Source organism: Pteropus vampyrus, unplaced genomic scaffold (genome assembly GCF_000151845.1).
Source record: "Pteropus vampyrus isolate Shadow unplaced genomic scaffold, Pvam_2.0 Scaffold14, whole genome shotgun sequence".
NCBI classification, from domain to species: Eukaryota; Metazoa; Chordata; class Mammalia; order Chiroptera; family Pteropodidae; genus Pteropus; species Pteropus vampyrus.
The window spans coordinates 6,477,248-6,498,153 of NW_011888795.1; the positions used below are offsets into that span (position 1 = coordinate 6,477,248).

The following is a 20,906-nucleotide window of genomic DNA, read 5'->3' on the forward strand; positions in this document are numbered from 1 at the left end:
ACTTCCAACCCTGTATCAGTTACTAGGGTCTATGCCTAGGTACCCCTCTCAGGCTGAGATTCTGGTAGACAGGATTCATGGCTTACAGCAGCTTTTTCCAAAGTACATTGGAACATTAAGCCCAAGAATTGTTCTGAGGAAAAAAAGGAAGGAGGGTGGTGATGCAGGGAGCCTATGGTCAAATAACTGGGAAATAAACTTCTTGGAAGGTCATCATGTATATTAGTTTACTAAAGGCTCAGAAAATTCCAATAGTAAAAATACTCATTTAATTTTGTTTAACTTGAATTTCTCCAAACTTACTTGGCTACGGGATCTTTTTGCCACAGAACACTCTTAACACTTTGGGAGACACTGTCTTACAGAATCACAGCACTTAAGAGACCTCAGTGCTCCCACAGCAGCACCTTATCCAATATGTCTACTACTGCACCTCCATACTAGACTGTGTGTCTTCCATAAGAGCAAGGACCTTGTCCAAATCATCACAGTATTCCTGACACCCAGCAAAGTGCCTTACAAACTTAGGCCAATAAATATATGTTAAATGAATGAACTACACTCAATCCTCTCATTTCTTAAGATAAGAAAATAAAGCCCAATATGTCAACATGATCTCCTCTATATCTTAAGTGTTTAAAAGAATGTCTTACACGAAGAACGTGCTCAATAATTCTTGAAAAATGGAATGGAATGGAACAGAAGTTTCACAGCTGTGCCCCAAGCCAGAAGTTCCCATAATATGATGGACTCCTGCCTCTTCTCTTCTTTTTGCCCAAGCTGGATATCAACCAGAAGAAAATGAAGATGACAAATCGGAAGAGGAAAGCCAAGGGAAAACCAAAGCCCTTTGGGATGGGAGGTAGGGAAATGGTGCTTGCAGACTGATGGAGATAAACAAGACTTGTCTGTATCTCATTTAGACTTAATAAGATAGTTTGCTGAATGTTAATTAAATACTCAGTGGTTGTTACCAACTGTGGTGATTAACTTAATTTTGAATTAAATAAGCAATAAATGCTTAACTGAAGTTCTATTAAATTTTACCCAGCAAGTGAGGAATATGAGGCTCTTAATTGACTTTAAACAAGATAGTTATGGCAAGTTAGTTGAATTTTTATTACTTGAAGATAACTGCCTTATTAAATCTAAATTGACTATTTTATTTGATAGAGAAATATGTCATCTATTTTTTTCCATTTACCAAAAACATGTCCAAAAAGGTTCACAGCTGGTCCAAAGTGCTTGGGTCAGAATTATTTTGGTTTTTAGTCCTATTCTAAAAATTTAAGAGGCAGAGAGATCCGGGAAGGAGTTCTATATGAGACTAAAGAAACATGTGATCATATTTTCTAAATCAAAAATCAGGGCTCAGCTTTCTCAGTATAGATACACATTGGAGATGTTGTTTAGAAATCATAACTCTGAACTTTCCAAGATGTTTCCATGGTTTAAAAGGCTACTTACACAAAACATCTGAAATCACAGTTACTATTCAAATAAATGGTTGGCTTTGCTACTCAACAAGCTGTATGACTCTTAGGTAAATAACTTCACTCTTCCATGTCTTGGCGACCACATATGTTAAATGAGGAGGTTGGACTAGAGATCACTGACTTTATTCATTTATTTTTTATTTGTAGTACGTGTAGCCCCTCGAATAGTGACTGCCACACAGTAGGTGCTCAATCGACATTGACCAAATGAATAAAGTAATACATAAATAAAGTTCAGGCAACTCAAAACACTAAACATTTTTAGCTCTTTCATAGCAAACTTCTCTAGCCCAGATTATCTTTATATATTGCCATTTGATAGTTCACACAAGGGAAACAAGTTCTAAAACCATTACTTGGGAATTTTTTTCATAATTAAGGAAATGTAAATTAAAAATATAATGAAATCATTTCTTACATATTAATTTAGCAAAAAATGCAAGTTATAAAATTAAATACTGATGAATATATCGAAAAAAAGTAGATTCACATACTGCTAATGAATCTACAAATTAGTACAATCTTTCTGGAAGCTGTATGGTAACTTGCATGAAAAGTAATAAAAATATTTGGTATGTTTGTGTCTATAATTCTCTTTTGAAAGAACTTAAAACTTATTTAGCCAGTCAACAAACATTTATTTAAGGCCTACTATGGGTCATACTCTATGGGGAAACAAGGGAAAAGATGTGGGGTATGTTATCCTCTGGTGGGCTGACAAAGAAAAAAGAGGACAGAGAAAATATTGTTTCAATAGTATCACATGGCAAGCTTTGGTCTTTTCTACATTGACCACAGAATTCCTTCAACAATCACATTATATGGAAGGCACTATTATCTCCTTCTACAGATGAGGAACTGGGAGCTTCAGAGAGGCTGAGCAACCATATATATATTCAAGGCTGTGTGCTAAAAAAAGGCGGAGCCATGATTTGAACCCAAACCTGTCTGACCCTCCAAACCATGATGCATTTTCTACTAAGTCCCTGAGGAAATTAGATATCTAGTCAGATGACCACATCATCACATCATTTGGGATAAAAAGATACAAGGGATAAAAAGATAATCACTGTAAGGAAAAGTAGAAGTGCCGAAAAATATAATTGTCTTTAGGAAATAATTTAGAAGGATCAAGAGCTATTTGTCCACCGATGTTTATCATTACATTTTTTTAAGATGCTGAATTACATTTAATTGCTTTAAAATAAAAACTATCCTAGTGCCCACACGGGTAAATGCCTAAAGCAGGATTTATCAATTTCAAAAGATCTCTGGTTACTTAAAAAATAAATACAAAGCCCAGGCAAAAAGAAGGAGGAGCTTTTTGGTAAAAATATTAAGTGGAAGGAAACATTGTATACATACAGAAAAGGGGACGTGCACTTTTTGTGGGTTAAGATTAGGGTTACAGTCTCATAAAAGATCAGAGAGGTATTCAGGTTAAAGAGTTTTGATGGTGGTTTTTTGTTTGTTTGTTTTTAATGAAGTTGAGTAAATGTATTTTTAAATGAGTTCTTTTTCACTGTCTTTTGATAACAGACTGATGGTTTAGTGGAGCTCAATTAGCCTTTTCATTACTAAAGATACTTTTAAAACTCAAGTTGTCATTATTACTTCATTGAGACTATTCATTCATATGTTCATTCAACATATGAATTTAACATTTGTTAAATTCTTACAATATATCAGAATCCACGATAAATGTTAAGGATATCACTATGAACAGAAGCTAAAGCCTGTCTTGAGGATCTTCTCAGGCTGGGAACAAGAGGAATCTGAAACTGTGCTAACAGAAAATTCAAATAGAAGTCCTAGTTCAACATCTAATCAACTTGAGCCCTGGGCAAGTCAATCTTTCTCAGCTTCACATTCCTGATCAGTAAAACTTGGACAATAATAATAACTACTCACAGGACTATTGTGAGGATTTACCTATAATTTGTAGAAAAACATATGATTAACTGTAAAAAACTATAAAAATGGCAACTGGTGACAGTGTCATAACGGTACTGGTGGATTCATTCCATTTTGATCAAGTTCATGCAGGCTGCCCTAGGATACAAAGACCTCCCTGATGAGTGGGTGTTAACTTACTGGCACCAAAATAGTGGCTCCTCGTTACTCCACAAGAACGGTAGCCCACCATTCTTAGTGCCTAATCATCTACTTCTGACTCTGCCTTTCGTCCAGTGTGGCTAAAATGATCCTGAGGAAGCAAAAGGGTACAGGACCCCCAAGTAAGATTGTTAAAAGTATCTTTTCTAAGAAGGGAAGAGAGGGAGCGGGGAGAGAGGCAGGTAAAAATAGTCACGGTTGATAGACCTCAAAGACATTGTATATCAATTCTTCAACCAATGCCTGAGTTTTCACTGTAATATTTCAACCAGCCACTGCTTGAAGATCTCCAGTGATTAGAAATTCAATAACTCTAAAAAAGAGCTAACTTCATTAATTAAGAGGTTTCATGGAACTCTTAATATATAAAACTAGGTAGAGATCTTCCTCTTGACAGATAGCTAACTCAACAGCCATGCATTCTGTCACCCTTCTAAAGACACTAGGCAAAGAATGGGATCACCGTGGGGTCATGCTGGGACCAGAGCTGCAGACTTTGCATGTGTCGTCTGCTCAGGGTATGCAGTTACTCTTGTTTAAATGAGAACGGATGATCTCTATTCTACCTGTGAAATGTCCCTCATATCCACTGCTTCAGTCCTAATTCATCCTTGCTTTATGTTTTGCCTAAGCTACTGCAGTACATCTTACCATCACCAGTACCCCCTCCAATCCATCCAGCAAACCATGAGCAGTTATTTTCCTAAAGCACCTATCCAACCACCTCACTTCCCTACCTAACATTCCTTCCATAGTGCAGTCTCAACTCATCAGTGCAGCAGTCAACACCTCATCAATCTAAGTCCCAAGCCACCTTTTCGCCCTCATCTCCATGGCCTCTCTACTAGGCAACAGGTCCTCACAGACTCAAATTTTCCAAAGCACCATGCACTTTCTCACCTCCATGTCTCTGTCCATGGTACTAACCTTGCTTAACAACCCTCTCCTTCTCTAGCTCATCAAACAAATTCCCATTCATCCCCCAGTGCCTAGAGTTAGTCAGCGACCAGTCAGAGCCACCAGATATCTTTGCACATACTTTTACATACTGTCTTGATTATTTAAGTGATATCCTTGGAGTCAGGGATCACACAGCATTCATGTTTCCATCTTCCAAACTCAGGTGAGTTTCACTCCTTCATTCACAAGTACACTTGGCACATGATATTGAATAAACAAACAGAAGAAAATGCCAAATAGATGCATAAATGTAACTTTAGGGTCCTATCCAGCTGCCATTACTGGAACCCTAATATTCTCCAAGTAAAGCTGCCAGGTTGTGGCTAAAAGGAGAGATTTACAGGTTGGAAATGACAGACGGCTGGAAAGCTGACCTACCTTTCACCTCATTCTAAGAAAAGTTGCCCCTTTCCCTCTGGCTCACTACCAGAGTTTGCTTTTCCCATGACAAGGAACACCCCGCCCTCTGTGTGGCAACTCCCTACTGCAGTTCCTGAAAATGACTCCTTTTCATACCAAACAAGACAGAAGCTCCAGATGCCATCTAAGTTTTTTTTCTTCTTCTTCCTGGAAACTAAACAAGAACCATAGTCAGTGAAAAGTCATCATGAAGAGTAAGTACAGTTTACTCTGGTGACCTCTTGGCACAGAATTTAGTACTGCATTGGCAGTTATAGTTAGAGATCTTTATCAAGATGGGTCACTGAATGGGAAATAACTGCAAAAGAAAAAAAAAAAACAGCTAAAGTACACACGGGGACAGAGAATCAATCTTATTTCTTAACTATTAGCAGCCAGAGCCATTTCAGCTGCCCCATCACAGGAAGGACTAAGCCTTCCTGTCCTTCAATGTCTGACCCTCCCAACAAGCTTCCACACATGTTCCAGTGGACTCACATGCTCCAAAACTTCTTCATTTGACCTCTCTCGTTGCACTTTCTTATATTTTAAGCAGGTATTAACATGTTTTATCAACCCTAATAAACTCTTAAGTGCCTACAATCTAGGCTCCCCCTTCAAACATCCTCAAACTTTACCTTTATGAACATAATTCACTGAAAAAACAAAAAAAAAAACAAGAAACAAAAACGTTTCTCAAGCACCCAGCCTCTCCTCTAACAAAACAGCAGAGTTCGTTGGGTTTTTACCTTAGGCCTGGCCTTATGCATTAGATACATGACCTCATTCAATGCTCACAAGAAGGGTAACCATATGATTAATCCACCAAATGAGAACACCTCTGAGAGTGAAAGGGGTCACGATTAATACTACACCAGGACACAAGCATAAACCAGTGCTATCATGAGAAAACGAGAAGGTACAGTCCCTCTAACTTTGAAGCCAGTATTGTTACAATAGCCATTTTTACAGATAAGAAAACTGAGGTTAATATTATGGACAGGAATCCCTTAATAACCAAAATGTGGTCTCCTAAAAATGCCAAGGAACTCACACTACATTTGCCCACAACCATCTTCTCCTAATGGAGAAGGTCCTCCACCTCTTGAAACCCTCTGCAACGTGGCAGCTGGGCAGCTGGCTGATGGCCTGAATGACTAAGAAATGCTGACAATGGCTATGGCAGGAAAAATGCCAGTACTGGAGGTGGAACGAGTCCAAAGCACATTTTTTGAAGGTCAGTGAAATAACCCTGCCCTGCCCTGATCCTTTCGCTGACCTGCCCCATGAAAAGTTCCCACACAAGTTTCTGAGGAAGACCTTACACCATCTCTCACCACCAATTTTCCATTTGAACTACTGGGGGCTTTGATGTAAGTCCATGACACAAGCAATCACTGCAGCAGAAGCAAACCCTGCAAGGCTGAAAAACACAACACAAACAAAACCCAAAAGAGTGAGATGGTCACAGTGGAAGAAGGGATACTGCGCAGCCATTTTCTGATGATGAACCATCTGTCTGCATAGCCTAGAATGCCTGTGAATGTCTGTGGCACTCACTCCACTTTGCTGAGTGCACTATTCTCAACAGTGGTGCCCTCATTAATAGAGGTCTAAAAATGAGTCAGTCAGTAAGCCAAGTCGTGCCTGTGACCACCCAAGGGAGCACCCTCCATTACGTGGCAGTGCTAGGATTTGAACTTGGAGCTATCTGCTTCTAAACCTCACGATATCCATCAGTAAGGCAAAGTGCCATCCCTGTGTTATAGACACCACACTGGGCACCAGGAATTGCCACATTATACAGTATATTATTATTTATAAAGCAACATCATCAAAATTTCTCTGGTTCTCTCAAATGCACTATGATATATCATATGATCTCTATTTAAAGGTAACTAAGGCTCAGTCGGGGATATTCTGGAACTTGCTTAAGATCACAGGGCTAGTGTGGGTGGCTCAAACACAGGTCTTTGTTTTTCCTAAACCAAAAACTATTGGTGATGGTACTGCCAAAATGATGGCATGGTAAAGCCCAGATCCTCAGGACTCAAGAGTCTTCAAACTCATTCTCAGTTGCCTTCCAAAGTCCCAGACACAGGCAGCTACTGTTACTAATTAGCACACAATGAAATAATAACGGTTCTTGCCTGTGTAAGGACTTTCACATCAATTTCTCACGCTCACTTAGTGAAGCTGAGGAGTAGGACAGGAGCTTTGGATACAGGAGACTGATTCTCACTCTGCCACTTAAGGCCAAGCACCCTGTGGGAAGGTTTCCCCCACCCCCTGAACCCTTGCCCACACTCTGCAAGACAAGACTGATCCTGCTGACCCATCTCTTGGATAGCAGTTGGGAACAATGTAATAAAACCAACTGTAAAAGGCACTAGCTCCATGAAAAGTGCTATGAAGCCTATGAAATACTAATGGGTTCTGTGAGATGGGTTGAGATGGGTGTTTTAAGAAGGAAGTAAAAAACAGGAGGATCTACCCTGTAACAGATCAATACTGGCAGCCTGAAAACCTTTAGGCAGGCAAAAATAAATTTTTTTTAAAAAGGGAATGCTGAGGGTGGGGGTGGGGCTGTGTCACAAGCAAAGGACCTGGGAGTTACCAAGGAGTCAGAAGCTTGGTTCCTGCAAACAAGCCACAGGCATAAATGGCAGCAAAAGAAATAAATCCCCAAACCACACACAAACTCAAATGCAACCATCAGTAATCCCTTTGTTTTCAAAGTGCAAAGCACAAGGTTCAAGCCCAGAAACAAGATCTCTAAGTCAAATCCCCTCCCAAATTACCCAAAGCACAGCCCCCGGAGGGGTAGGGGCAAAAGGAGAAGAATGTGTCAGGCCTGGCTCAGCAGAAACAGAATCAAAAACACCTTTGAAAGGAGGCTGGCCACACCCCAATTCCAGCTCAGCTAACAAAGGTGTGACTAAGCAACTCTGTCCCTTTCCTGGGGCCTCAGTTTCCTCACCTATACAATGAGGAAGCAGGTCGCTTTGGCCACCATGGCCCCAGCCACGCCTCTAAGGCAGGAACTGGCTGCCAGCTTGCTGGTTCTCCTACTATCTACAAGCTCTGATCACATAAAACAGTTTTTCCAGCCAAGGCTGATAAGCTAGCAAATAATTAGAAGGACAAGAATAAGAACTCAGCTGCCTGATATGATTCGAACAGCAAGCAGCTTCCAGAATCCTTTCTTCCCCTCTCTACTCTGCTGACCTGGTGCAGGCCCTCCTGCCGTAGAACATTTCAGCCGCCTCCTAAGCAGGTCCCTGCCTATGGTTTTGACCTGCTATCACTCTGCCATCAAAGCTCTCTAAAGCAGAGAGGCTCTCTTGGCTCAAAAAGTAACGAAAACTCTGCTGCCCCCACACTCCCACCACTGCCATCATCCTTAGCTCATCCTCTCAGCCTTTACCATCTAACCCTCCCTAGCCAGAACCACCTTTCGCAGTGATCTCCAACATACCCTTCTACTCCAAACCCTCTTAGGCCTCAGGCCTGTGTGTATATACATATATCAAGGTCTCACTGTTTTGAAAGCTCTTCCACGCCTGTCCACCATACGAACTCTCCTATTCACTCTTCAAACCCCAACCCAAATGTCTTCTTTTCCATGAGTATTCACCTGTTCTTTCAGGTGCTTGGTCGCTCCTTTCTTAGTGCTCCCATTAGTCCTTTGTTTATCACTCTAGTAAGGCCTTACCATGTTCTATTTTAATCTCTTTCCTATGCTAGAATCGAAATCCTTGAAAACAGACCCTTGTCTTCGTAAGCCAGTATCTAGTCTTTCTGTCCAGCATATGGTATTCACTCAGTACACATGTGCTGGATTAAATACAAGAGGTTGAGGGGGATGTGATCACACATGTTCGTAGGGTTGAAGCGGGCAGGAATCTGGGAATGGCTTCATATCACAAGGTGGGTTTTGACTTTGAAATGAAAGGGTCATAGGTTTACAACAGGCAGGGACAATGGAGAGAGGCCAGGAACTCCAGGTAGAGAAAACACATTAGAAAAGGCATGAATAAGGAAACAGGAATGTTCGGACCACAGAACCACCTGACTGTGAGAGAAAAGTGAAAGAGCAGTTTTAATTGCAATTACTCAGGAGAACTAGTTTAGAGACTCAGCTCTGCACTACCAGTCCCCTAATCTTGACCCTGACAGTGGGACTGCCCAATACCTTCTGTGGCAGGTACAGCATAGATTCTCAATCTAGTCCTGAGACTCTAGAGGCCCAAGCTTCTGGGTCAATAAAAACAGTACCCCTCCCCCAACATGGCTAGCTATGGTTACAGTGAACTAACTCAATCCCTTTCTTCATCTAACAAATATTTCCAGAACACCTACCGTGTCCCAGGCACTCCTCTGGACACTAAGAACATGATCAGTAACAAAGGTACCCTTGCGATCCTAATGAAGCTTAGTTTAAAATGGAGGGGAGACAAAGACAAGCAAACGTAAAAGGTCAAGTGCTGATTCGTGCTTATACTGTGTCAGTGAACACTATTCTTTCATTTCACAGTTACTGAACACCTTCAGGGCACCAGAGATGATATGGATTCAAAGATGAAGACACCAAGGTCTTATTTACTTTGCAGGGTGCTATTCCTGGTGTCTGTGCCTGTATCTGGGAATCACCGAAATGCAAATGACCTACCTGAGGCAAGCAAGCCACAAAAAGGACTTGACTTGATCCCTCAGAGTCCTGAGCCTGCAAGCCTTCTTGGAAGAAGGGGTGTGCATGACCCAGGGAGGGCAGGATCCAAAAGGAGCTATTTGGCTCAACTCCAGAGAACACCTAGCATTGTCCCAGGAGCCATAGATCAAGGACAATAACTGAGATCAACACTTCATCACCTCCCTACTTTGTTATTTCAGTGCCCCAACTGCCTCTCAAATCCTTATCAAATCCTTTTCACCAGGGATGTAAGGTACAACACGGTAACTATAGTTAACACCACTCTATGCTATACATGCAAGAGTAAATCCGAAGAGTTCTCATTACAAGGATCTTTTTCTTTTTTTTACATAAAATGATGGATGCTAACTAAAGTTATGATGGTAATCATTTTGCAATATATGTAAGTCAACCCATTATGCTGTACATCTTAAACTTATACAGCGATATATGTCAACAATATCTCAATAAAATTGGAAAAAATCCTTACGTCCAGCTAGTTATGGAGAGAGAAAATGCCTAAAAGGTAGAAGAAATGGTAGAATCTTAAGAGACGGAATGGTGAGAAGAACCAGTGTGGAATTGAGAAGCCTGCTCACCCAGGTAAATCCTCAATTATGATCCTATCAGGGCCCAATAAATGTATACTGAATTAAATTCCAAGGAACAGCACTGAAAAACAATGTGGATTTGAACTTTTCATTCTATGAACACATAAAAGAGTGGTGACGAAGTTATAGATCAGGCAAGGTTGGAAACTCAGCCACATCACTTAGTAGTTGGGTAACCCTATTTAACCAAACTCATTGTCTCATCTGTGAAATGAAACTGATAATCATAAAACCTACTTTAATGAATCAGTATGAGAATGTCAAGCACTCGAAAAATTTTCAAAGTTATTATTATTACTATTATTATTGGAAAGAAGAACAGAAAGATTAACATTTTCTACCTTCAATTCTGTGGTTGAGCTGCTTCCAAGCATAAATGCCATTAACCCTCTGGCCACCCACTCACCCTATTTGCGGAAAGTCAGAAGAGAGGAAGTCCTCAAGGATACATCTATGTCCTCTCTCATTTCTGTGACCTGGCCATTTATTTCCTCTGTGACTTGTGCACTAGCCATTTATTTCCTCCATGCCCCCGGACAACCTGGAGCGGTCCCACAACACACTTCCATTCTTTCCTCCCTTCCTGTCACTCTCATGTTCTCTGCTTCATACGCACCTTCAAACTCAGGGATTTCCAACCAGATAGGAACTCCCTGCATGCAGCACAACCTTACCTCCCCTTCCTCTCCTCGATTTCTGCCAGCACTGCACAGCCTTCCATGCCATATTCCAAGAAAAGTCCCCACCCATCAGTGTACACACTGAACTAAGATTCTTAACTACTGCCCAAGGTCAAAGTCTCAGGTTCACTCAACCAGTGACTTAAACTATGCTTCCTGCATTACTATTCAAATGCTTATTCCCAGACATGGTTCCAGAGCTCCTGCCCATGCTTGTTCTCATGTGAATCTCTATAGCCTACAAGATAAATTTAAATCTACTTAGAAAAAATAAAAGTCCTCCACTTTCTTCAATTCCCACAGCCCCTTTCATGCTAGCCATTCAAAATACAGCCTCAAGAATACATCTTCCCTACATCTGCATTCACCTCACAGGTTGTCTCTTACCTGTCCTTCTTCCACTTGGATAACTCCTACTCAGCCCCAAAGATCGTCTTCAGACACCATTCTCTCTGTGCCCAGCAACCGAAATATACCCCTAGAGCAGTGTGCACGCACACACACGCATGCTCATCCAGGACCAGGACATATCCTTCTCAATTTTGTACTCCCAGGGCCAGCCAGTTCCTGGTTCACAGTAGGTAGGCTCCCAAACTTGTGTGCTTCCTGCACTGCTCTTTCTGTGTAAACAGCCACGTGTTCCATCCTCTGTTTTTACCATGTTACCTGGCATCTTTTATCGCCCTGTCCATTTTCCATTAAAAGTAGCAAATCTCTGGGCTAAAGGGGCTTTCCAGTCCCTGTGAGTTACACTATGCCCTTGGCCAAAAACCCATCAACATTCCAGCATCTTAAACCACAGTTCAGAAATCAAATCCAAACTGACTCTTCCCCAGTTCCCAATTAACCCATGCTAGTTCCACAGCAGGGTCAAGTCATATATTAACACCAAAAGTCAAAGTTATGGGTTGTAATTCTGAGCACATTTCTAATTAGCTGTGTGACCTTGGACAAGGGTTACAGTGGAGATGACAGTGTCACCAGGCCCAAGGCTTGGGGGATTTTTGAGATTCAAATGGAATATCTATCTGATGGGAAAGTGTTGTATAAAGTGCAAAGCACTGTATATTCATACAGAGGATGATTAACAAATTTTATCAAATCTAAATCATTGTAAGATGTACCATCATCAACTTAGAATGAAAAATTGCTCAACTATGACATATCTGTAATTATAAGAAAACCCAATTTCAGTAATATTAAAATTTGAAAAAGTGTGTTTTAGAACTGATGAAATACAAGTTATTTGACTCTAAAATACAAGAACCTGCTATAAAATCTTCATATTTGCCAATGGAGCATGATAGGTACTCAGTAATATATTTAAAAGAGTGAACATCCACTGACAATATTCTTAGGCCAAATTATTGCCACTCTCCCTAGAAATGGGCAACAGAAGACTTCCCAGTGCCAGTCCTGCTCTCAATCATGTCCCACCCTGATCAAAACCCTCAAATGATGGCTTCAAGTCACATCCAAACTCCCAAGACCGACATTTTTAAGGCCCTTTATAACCGAATCTCCTTTCACACCAACCACTGCCCGGGACTGTCTACCTCCCCCAAAGCGATGACCTCTCCACCAGAATATGTCACCCCAAGGGTGCTATTCAGTCCCAGGCATAGTAACCAACTCAGCAGCCCAGATTCTTCTCCCTCTGCCCATCCCCAAAACCAACTCTAGGCCCTCCTGCTGCTTACGGGAAGCATGACCCCAAGGGACCGCCTGATCCAAAGGTCCCAGGCCTTCACTCCTTCCATTTAGACAGGTAACCCTAACTACTTATCTCCCACTTAAGGTTTAAATTCCAGATTGTCAAGGCCTGGGTATTAGAGTTGAAGGACTGTCTTGCAAAGATTAAATGCAATATACTTCCTTTTAACAGTCTCCTAGTGCTGGCAAGAACCCAGGAAGGAAGAAAGCTGGTCATTGAGCCCTATTGGGAGTTCTGGTACCCCACCGTCCACCATTATCCACTGCAGACTCGAAAACTAGCATCGGCCTTCTCTGGGCCTTTATTTTTGTTTCCCTATCTGTAAGAGTGAGGGAGGGTAAGGACTGGGAAGGGGATGGGGAGGAGTTTGTTGCTTTCCGTCCCTTCACTTATGAGCTTTCTTAAAATACACAAGTTCTGGGGGAGGTAAGCTATGGACTTTCTTAAAATACACAAGTTCTGGGAGAGGTAAGCTATTAAGTCACTAACACCTTAGTGAGAATGAGTTTTATTGAGAGGCAAGCCATTTAGAAAAGGGGGAAGAGGTGAAAAGAGAAAGGATCGGAAACAAAGTTAAGTGAATCTGATACCAGGAAAGTAACTCAAGGGTGACCCTAAGATTTTGCATTTTGTATCCAAGGCTGGAAGGCAATGGATCCCTAAAAGGTAAGCCAGAGAGATCTTTCTGTTCCCCTAGCACCTCTCCCTTCATGTCGCTGCTGGCTGGTTTCAGAAAGTTCCCTGATCAAGTGGTCCCCCTCCAAAGGGCCATCTCTGTTGTCTCCCCAGGGTCCGGGAAATCAAATGCCTTTCCCTGAGCTCCTTAAAACTTTATCCAAGCCTTTTCCCCAGCACTCAGCACTTTCCATCTGGGATAAGGTTGGACTCCGTGGTTGTCTGAGTGCTCCTTGAAGGCAGGAACTGGGCCTCATCTGCCTCTCTGACCCAACAACCCGGCACAGAGCCTGGCACACAGTGAGTGCTCCAGTAATGCTTGGAGAAAGGGAATTAGGAACCTGGAGCCACCCACTTTAATTACAGCTTGGCCTTAAGTGACTGACTTCGGCGGCGGCCCTCCTTTCCTCTGGACCTCAGTTGCCCCAACTGTAAAATGGGAGGCTTGGACGTCTGGGTTCCTAGGCCCCTTCCACTATGACAACTGGGATTCCGCGAAAGCTCTAAGCGGCTGGGTGTGGCCCCGCCCCCTGGGAGCCGAGCAAAGCCCGGGCAGGGGGCGCGTAGGAAAGAGCTCCAATCTCGCCCAGCCGGTGGTCAGAGCTTCCAGAAAAACTCGGGGTCCCCTCCCCCACGGCGTGCACCCCGTGATTGCGCCGCGGCCGGCACTTCCGCACCGCGGGCCCTGCGGCCCGGGCAGGGCGCGCACTCCACGCCCCGCGCCCGCGCTCCTGCCACCCCGGAGGCGCTCGCGCCCGGGGAGGGCTGGGGGTTCCCGAGGCGCCCGCGGGCGGAGGTGGGGGGGAAGGAAGGAGGATTTGCAACAATACCTCTGGGAGGAGGCAGCAGGGGCAGCGGCGGCGGCGGCGGCGGCTGGAGGCGGAGGCAGAGGCGAAGGAGGAGGTGCCCGGGCACTCCCCCTCCCATTGTCCCCAGCCCCGGACAGGCCCGGCCCCGACGCCCCGCACCGCGCCCCGCGCGGCGGGCGGTACAGCCATCCCTTACCTTGCAGTGCCCGGCTGTCCCCCGCTCGCTAAAGCTACTTATCCCGGGAAAGCTCGCGCGGGGGCCGGGAGCGAACCCACAGACAAAAAGTGAAACTTCGGCAGGGCTGGAGCGGCTGCTGGTTGGTGCCTTTCCCCCTCCTTCCTCCCCACCGTCCCCACCCCCTCCCCCTCGGTCTCCCGTGCGGTGCCCTGAGAGCTGGAGGCTGACGTCAGGGGCCTGAATTCCTGACTTTGCCTGCACGCATTTGTCCATGTAAGGTATGGGAAGGCGGGTGCCCGCCGGGCCGCCGCGCGACGCTCGCCTGGCGGGGGAGGGGCGCCCGCAGCGGGCAGTGGCTTTGCCAAAAGGTGGGCGCACAGCGGGCACTTTATTTCCTGGGAGGAAGAGGAGGGAACACGGGGATGCAGGGAACTTGCAAAGGAGGAAGGAAAGCAGGGAAATGTGGAGGCTTTGCCTGCACTGGAGGAAGAGGAAGGAGACATAGAAGGAGGAAGCGGCCAAGTCGAGAGGCTAAGGAAACGAGGGAACCTGCGTCCGCTCTTAAGACACCAAATTAGGGCTCTGAGCCTAAGCAGCAGAGATCCTGCCTTGGAATCCCTTTCCGAGATCTCGCTTGTGAGCCCCGCCCTGAATTCCCAGCTCAAAACGTACTGGATGTCAGAGCTGGCAAAGACCAACTTCCAACCTGTCCACTTCACGCATGAGGAAAGTGAAGCTCTTGGAAGAGAAATGACTTGTACAGGGTCATACGCACCACAGATCCAGGTGCAGAACCCGCGTGGCTCAGTCTCCCGGCGGTGTTCCTGCCGCCAGGCAGGGCCCTGACTCCCTCCTCCCCACTGAGCCGTGAACCAAGTTAGATGTCGGCGAGCCACGCAGACCACCCTGTGAAGAGATTTCGAACTTGGCCCTGGAGTCAGTTCCTGGAAGGTCTCATTGGCATCCCTGAACAGCAGAGACAATCAGTTGCTTCAGGGCTTCTTCCTCTGCCTCAGTTAAAGGAACCCCTGGAGTTTAACGTTTATGCCGCAGCCCGGTCCGGAAGCCCAGAAAGCTTACTCTGTGCTTATAGCTCCAAAAAAAATCAGCGAACTGGGTGAACTAGTTTGAATAAAGGCAAGCCTGTTCTTGGAAAGTTTGAGTTGGAGTTTTTTCCCTCTGGTATTTGTAAATGTAAGCCACCATGAAAACCACCATTGACTATCTCGATCTCGAGATAGTAGCCATTGCCTGAAAGGCGTTCCAAGGCTAGGGACTTTGTTCCCTTGTATTTCTATCCCATTGATATCTACGATAATAGTCCCTCACCTCAGCACATCATTAAAGTTATTTCTCAGCAGTTTATTAGATCTCCGTGTTATAGAACAAAGTATAGTCCCTCTTTCACATGTAAGGAAAAAACTTGTAAAGCGGCTTGCCCAGCACCAAAGAACCTGAACTCACCTCCCCCAAGCCAGGTCACCTGACTAATCCCCGTGATGTATCCACCCAACCTGCAAGCTCTTCCGTCCAGCAGGACCTAATTCCCATTCATTAATATTGCGAGTACACTGTAACTATCCATGAAACTTCTAAAAGTTGGTTTATCTGGGATTTCGTGGGATTTTTTTTTTGACGGAGAATTCGAGAAATAATATATGTAGAAACGTATATTATTGCACTTAGCATGTATTCGACACCTTCCATGTGCAAGGTCCTTGAATTCAGACATTCCTGGGTTCAAATTGCTTAGTCTCTCTTCCTCTCAATTCCTCATCTACACATACAAAAATATGAAGATAGTAGCAGAGAGATAAGGTCAAGAGTACCTTTCCACGCAATAATGAAATATTTTTCTCTTTGCAATTAATGTAGTTTGAAATAGGAAATATGAGCTCTTAAAAGAGATTTTGTCGTGGGGCTTTAAAAAGATCGGATCCAATTATACCACCATTCACTTACCCTGTCTTCAACATTTCAGCAAAACCATGGTCTGAGTGCCACTGTTTAACATGAAAAAATCCTGACATCGCACAAAGAAAGGATTCACCCAATCCTCATCAGGTGTAACAGGACTTGACCAGCATTTCTTTTTTCTTTTCCCCATTAACCCACTTATAAAGAATAATAGAGTTCTAATGAGGATTAATAAGATTTAATAAGGTATAATTAGAGTCATTCATTTCCTCCATCATACACATTTTAAGAGTGCTATGTTGGATCCAGAAATGCTACTAATTATGTTGAAACTGTTATATGAGTGTGTTGGGGAAGATCACTGTGTTTTTCTTCCTGAGATATTTGTGAATTGCTCAGGTGGGCACGGTGTTAGCACAAGCATTGTGTAAAGTTAATCACAAAAGATAATTTCAACTCATGAGGCATCCACCAGGAGTATAAGAAGCTAAGTTGTAAATTGGATGCTTGGTGAACCACATGCAGTATCGTCAGTGCAAATTCAAATCAAAAGCATCTATTCTCATTTGCTGATCTGGTTTCTTTTGTATTCTCGCTGTTTTGAACATCCTTATTAAAATCTGTTGTATGCAGGCAGGGATTTGGGAAAGAAGGGAAGGTTGTGTAAATTTGCAGACTCAATACTAAAGAAATACAGATTACCAATTCAGAGACTAAAAGAAGCACAGAATTTCAGGAGGGGCAGAAGTCTTGTGGTCTGAGGATTGCACACTGGTGGCCTAACGGCCTACGGAAGCATTCTCATTGGTCCAGTGATAGCACCCAAAACTTTGAAGAAGGCCAAGCTGTGGTCCCACCATTCTCTTGCATCCATTACAGTCCTTTACCCAAAGGCTTTTGTGTAGTTCATGTTAGTCTTTCTTTGTGCTTATGATATGCCAGACAATATTCTAGACAATATGCCAGACAATGAAATACAATATTTCATATGTATTTGATTTAACCCTCACAAAGCCCTGCTGAAGTTGGCATTATCATTTTCCCTATTTTGCCCACAAGGAAACTAAAGCCCAAAGAGGTTAAATAGCTTGCTTTTGACACAAAGCTAGTATGTGGGCAAGCTGAGATTCCCCCTGAACCCAGGCATCCTGGCGCTTTGCTCACTCACTGCTGAGTGACCATCTGGTCTCAGTTGGGATACTCCAATGTGCAGAACTCAGAATTTCCTACAGCAGACCAAGTGGAAAGATATGAAGAGGCTACTGGAGAAATAATAAGGACAAGAGGGGCATGGAAGACAGGAGGTAAATACCAATCTGATGTTGCTTCTCTCCAGCCTAAAACCTATCAGGCCAAACTCCTTAGTGTGGTTTGCAAAGCCCTTCAGACATTTCTACTAGTCCTTCACATGCCCCCAACCTCCAGCCAATTGAAGTTCTAGTCGTTTCCCAAACATATCCTACCTGTCCATGCTTATCTGCCTTTACACAGGAATCCTCTTCCTTCTCCAACTACCTGGCAACCCTTACCTAACCTCTTCAGACTCCCGTTAAATAACACCTCCTCTGAGAGGCCTCCTGGTCCCTACCACCACCTCCAAAGGACACATTCCCCCAACAGAGTGCTCCCATCACTCTGCTTACCTCAGCCCATGTGACTAAATAGTGTCATTGGTCACCTTGTCATTCTCTGCTCTGAACTTAGAGTCTAATTTGACTCTGAGTCCTTAACACAGTGCCTGCTTTGATCATTGTAGGCATTCTGCTCCTCTTTCTCCTTCTTGTATTAGGCAGAGGGAGATGCAGAAGGTATAAATACTGGGCATTTAAATAAAATCCAATAACTTCCTCAAGAGATGAGGCCTGGATATAAGCAGACCAGTGGAAGGGAGAGGAGTCGTCAGAGGAGCCCAACCATTTGGAAGTAGATCCAGAATTGGCATGAGGAGGAAAAGGAGAGGAACGTTTATAGCCCTTTCCTTGACCTGAAACTACTATGTAATCTCATGACAAGTCACCTCCTTTCTGGTCTCAGTTGCTTTAAATTAGGTTCTTAGATTTGATGGTCCTCAGCACTCTCCCAGCTCTTCAATTTGACACTGCTTTCAAATTCACCTTCCCAAAGGATAGCATGCCACATTACACTCTGAAACTTGTAAAGGTTCCATAATAGCAACCAAATTAAGTCCAGCTGCTCCTTCTTGGTTCTATGGTCAAGCCCTAATAGGCTTTTCCAACTCTAGACTGCACCTCCAACCCTCCACCATCACCACACCACATACATACGTACACACAGCTTCCTGTACTTCTTGCCTCTGGCTTTTCCTCATTTAGTTTCCTCCTCCTGAAATACTTTTCCAAACTCATCTCCACAAGTGCAGATTTTACCTGTCCTCCTAGCTCCCTCTCAAGAGAATCTCTTCCCTGTTTCTTATTCCCATTGATATGAAAATAATTTCTCTATTTTCTAGGAAAGGTACATACTTGAATGTCCCATTGCATTGTAATTTTAATGGGTATATTTGTTTCTCCTTCTCTCAAACATAAAACTCTTTACAGTAGGCTTTATGTCTTACTCATTTCTCCTCCTCAGCAACCAAGGCAGTACATGAAACTTATAACCAAATGTTATCCGGAGTGATCGAATCTTTCACCTCGGCTAATTTTTCAACACAATACCCTCTCTCAAAGATTGGAACGTTATCTTAGATCATGACTCTGAGCAGGCATTGGGAAGGATGAGGGAGAAGAAGAGGATTAATATCTGCCACTTGTTGCAAAGTGCCCTGCATATACTATTCTAGGCCTTCTCACTTTTATTATATATAAATTTTATAAATTATCTAAGGATATAACTCTGCTATAGGAATAGACATGGAATTAAAGCAATGGTTATTTTATAACTTTATATTAAATAAGTTTGTTTGAAAAATACCCAAGGTCATTTTTTCCAGGAAGAACTAAGTACAAGTGACAGTTTTAATATTTGATGTACCCGGCTGTATAGTTGAGCTTTGTTCTCTTTCCACGACTATTGTGCTAGTGTATGATGCAAACAAGACCTCTGTCCCAGTCAGATAAGCATCAGCACTTTGTAAAAAGATGAAAACTTGGTATGGTAAACAGTGGTGGCAGGTTTTTAATAAATGCAACATTAAAGATAATGAAGCAGTTTACAAAAGGTTTGTTTACTCTCTGATCTGGACACCTCATTGTAGGATGGGAAAAGATGATCTCAGTGTAAAAAAGAATACATCATCAGACTTCCTAAATAAATATTTTCTCCCTTTTTTGAGTACTAAGTCTTTTCTCAGGGGAGAAATTGTGTCACAAGCTACTTTCTTTATTGTTTTAGAGGTATCAAGCCAATGAGAACAAATGATGACTCATAATTTTGCATAATTTTACCCAGTTTACAAACCAGTTTTCAGCCAATGGGTGTAGAGCAATCACTTGTTTGCATTTCCCCACATCACAGGATCAGATTATCTGAATGTATTTTGGCCTATCCCTATTCAGCCCCCTGTACAAGTCTGCAGGCTTTGACCTCAGGTAACCCCAGAACAGAGAAGAGCTGTGACTGTGACTGGAAACTAATGAACCTCAGAGGTCAGGCAGTGCAGTCTGACCAAGGGCCAGTCTGCCATAGCAAAAACATTGATGGATGGAGCTTTAATCCCTACTGGATCCTCTACTGATGAAAAGTTTCAGAGGCTCAATCATGAAGGAAGACAGTTCATATCATCTTTTTATTCTCACAAAAAGTATCTACTAGACACCTACTAACTGTATTAGGCCTGGGAATATAGCATTGAGAAAAGTAGACACAGTGGCTATCACACTTGCTAACATAAACATATTACCGTTGACTCTCAAACAACGCAGGGGTTAGAGAGTGCCATCCCCCACTACTGGAAAATCTACGTATGATGTTTTGACCCTCCTAAAAACTTAACTTCTAATAGCCTACCGTTGACTGGAAACCTTACCAATAAACAGTCAATTAACACATATTTTGTGCATTATGTGTATTATATGCTGTATTCTTACAATAAGTAAGCTAAAGGGAAAAAATGTTATGAAAATTATAAAGAAGAGAAAATACATTTACAGTACTGTACGTATTTGTTGAAAATAATTCACTTTTAAGTGTAGTTCAAACCCATGTTGTTCAAGGGTCAGCTGTACATTGTTAAAAAGAAACAACAGACTTAAAATGGAGCCACGTTTGCTAAGCCTCACCAAGATCCCATACCTAACTGAACCGTCCTTTCAGTCTTTCTCAGGAGTGAAATTTTAAACCACTCAGTCTGGAATTTCCTGATCAATACTACTGAGATCATCTGCCTGATAAAACCCCCTGTCTTCCCCTAAGGGAAGGTGACCATGTCTGAAACAACCTACTATTTTAATCTCCTTGTCCCATCCTAACTTCAACCCATAAAAACCTTCCATTTTGTACAGCCCCTCAGAGGGCCTTTCTATTTGCTAGAGGGAATGCTGCATGATTCATGAATTGTTTAGTAAAGCCAAATAGATCTTCAAATTTACTTGGTTAAATTTTTGTTCTATAACAATATCAAACTAACTCCAAGGGAAAGAGCTAGTGAGATAGTTTGGCTGAGGCCTCCCAAGGGACAACTGGGTGAACTGGACCTGC

The 20,906-nt window shown here is 43.0% G+C and overlaps 1 protein-coding gene across 14 annotated transcripts in view; it reads right to left on the minus strand.

Moving 5' to 3' along the window:
• LPP (LIM domain containing preferred translocation partner in lipoma) overlaps positions 1 to 14,516 on the minus strand; it is a 640,361-nt gene extending 625,845 nt beyond the window's left edge. For 12 of the 14 annotated variants that reach the window (XM_023525869.1, XM_011381721.2, XM_011381711.2 and 9 more), the window contains exon 1: positions 14,349 to 14,516. The gene's annotated coding sequence lies outside the window, so the exon portion shown is untranslated. Of the gene's footprint in view, positions 1 to 5,087; positions 5,146 to 14,173; positions 14,234 to 14,348 lie in introns of those variants that run through there. The other 2 variants (XM_023525795.1, XM_023525799.1) reach the window with 2 other exon arrangements.
• Between the last annotated feature and the right edge of the window lie 6,390 nt (positions 14,517 to 20,906).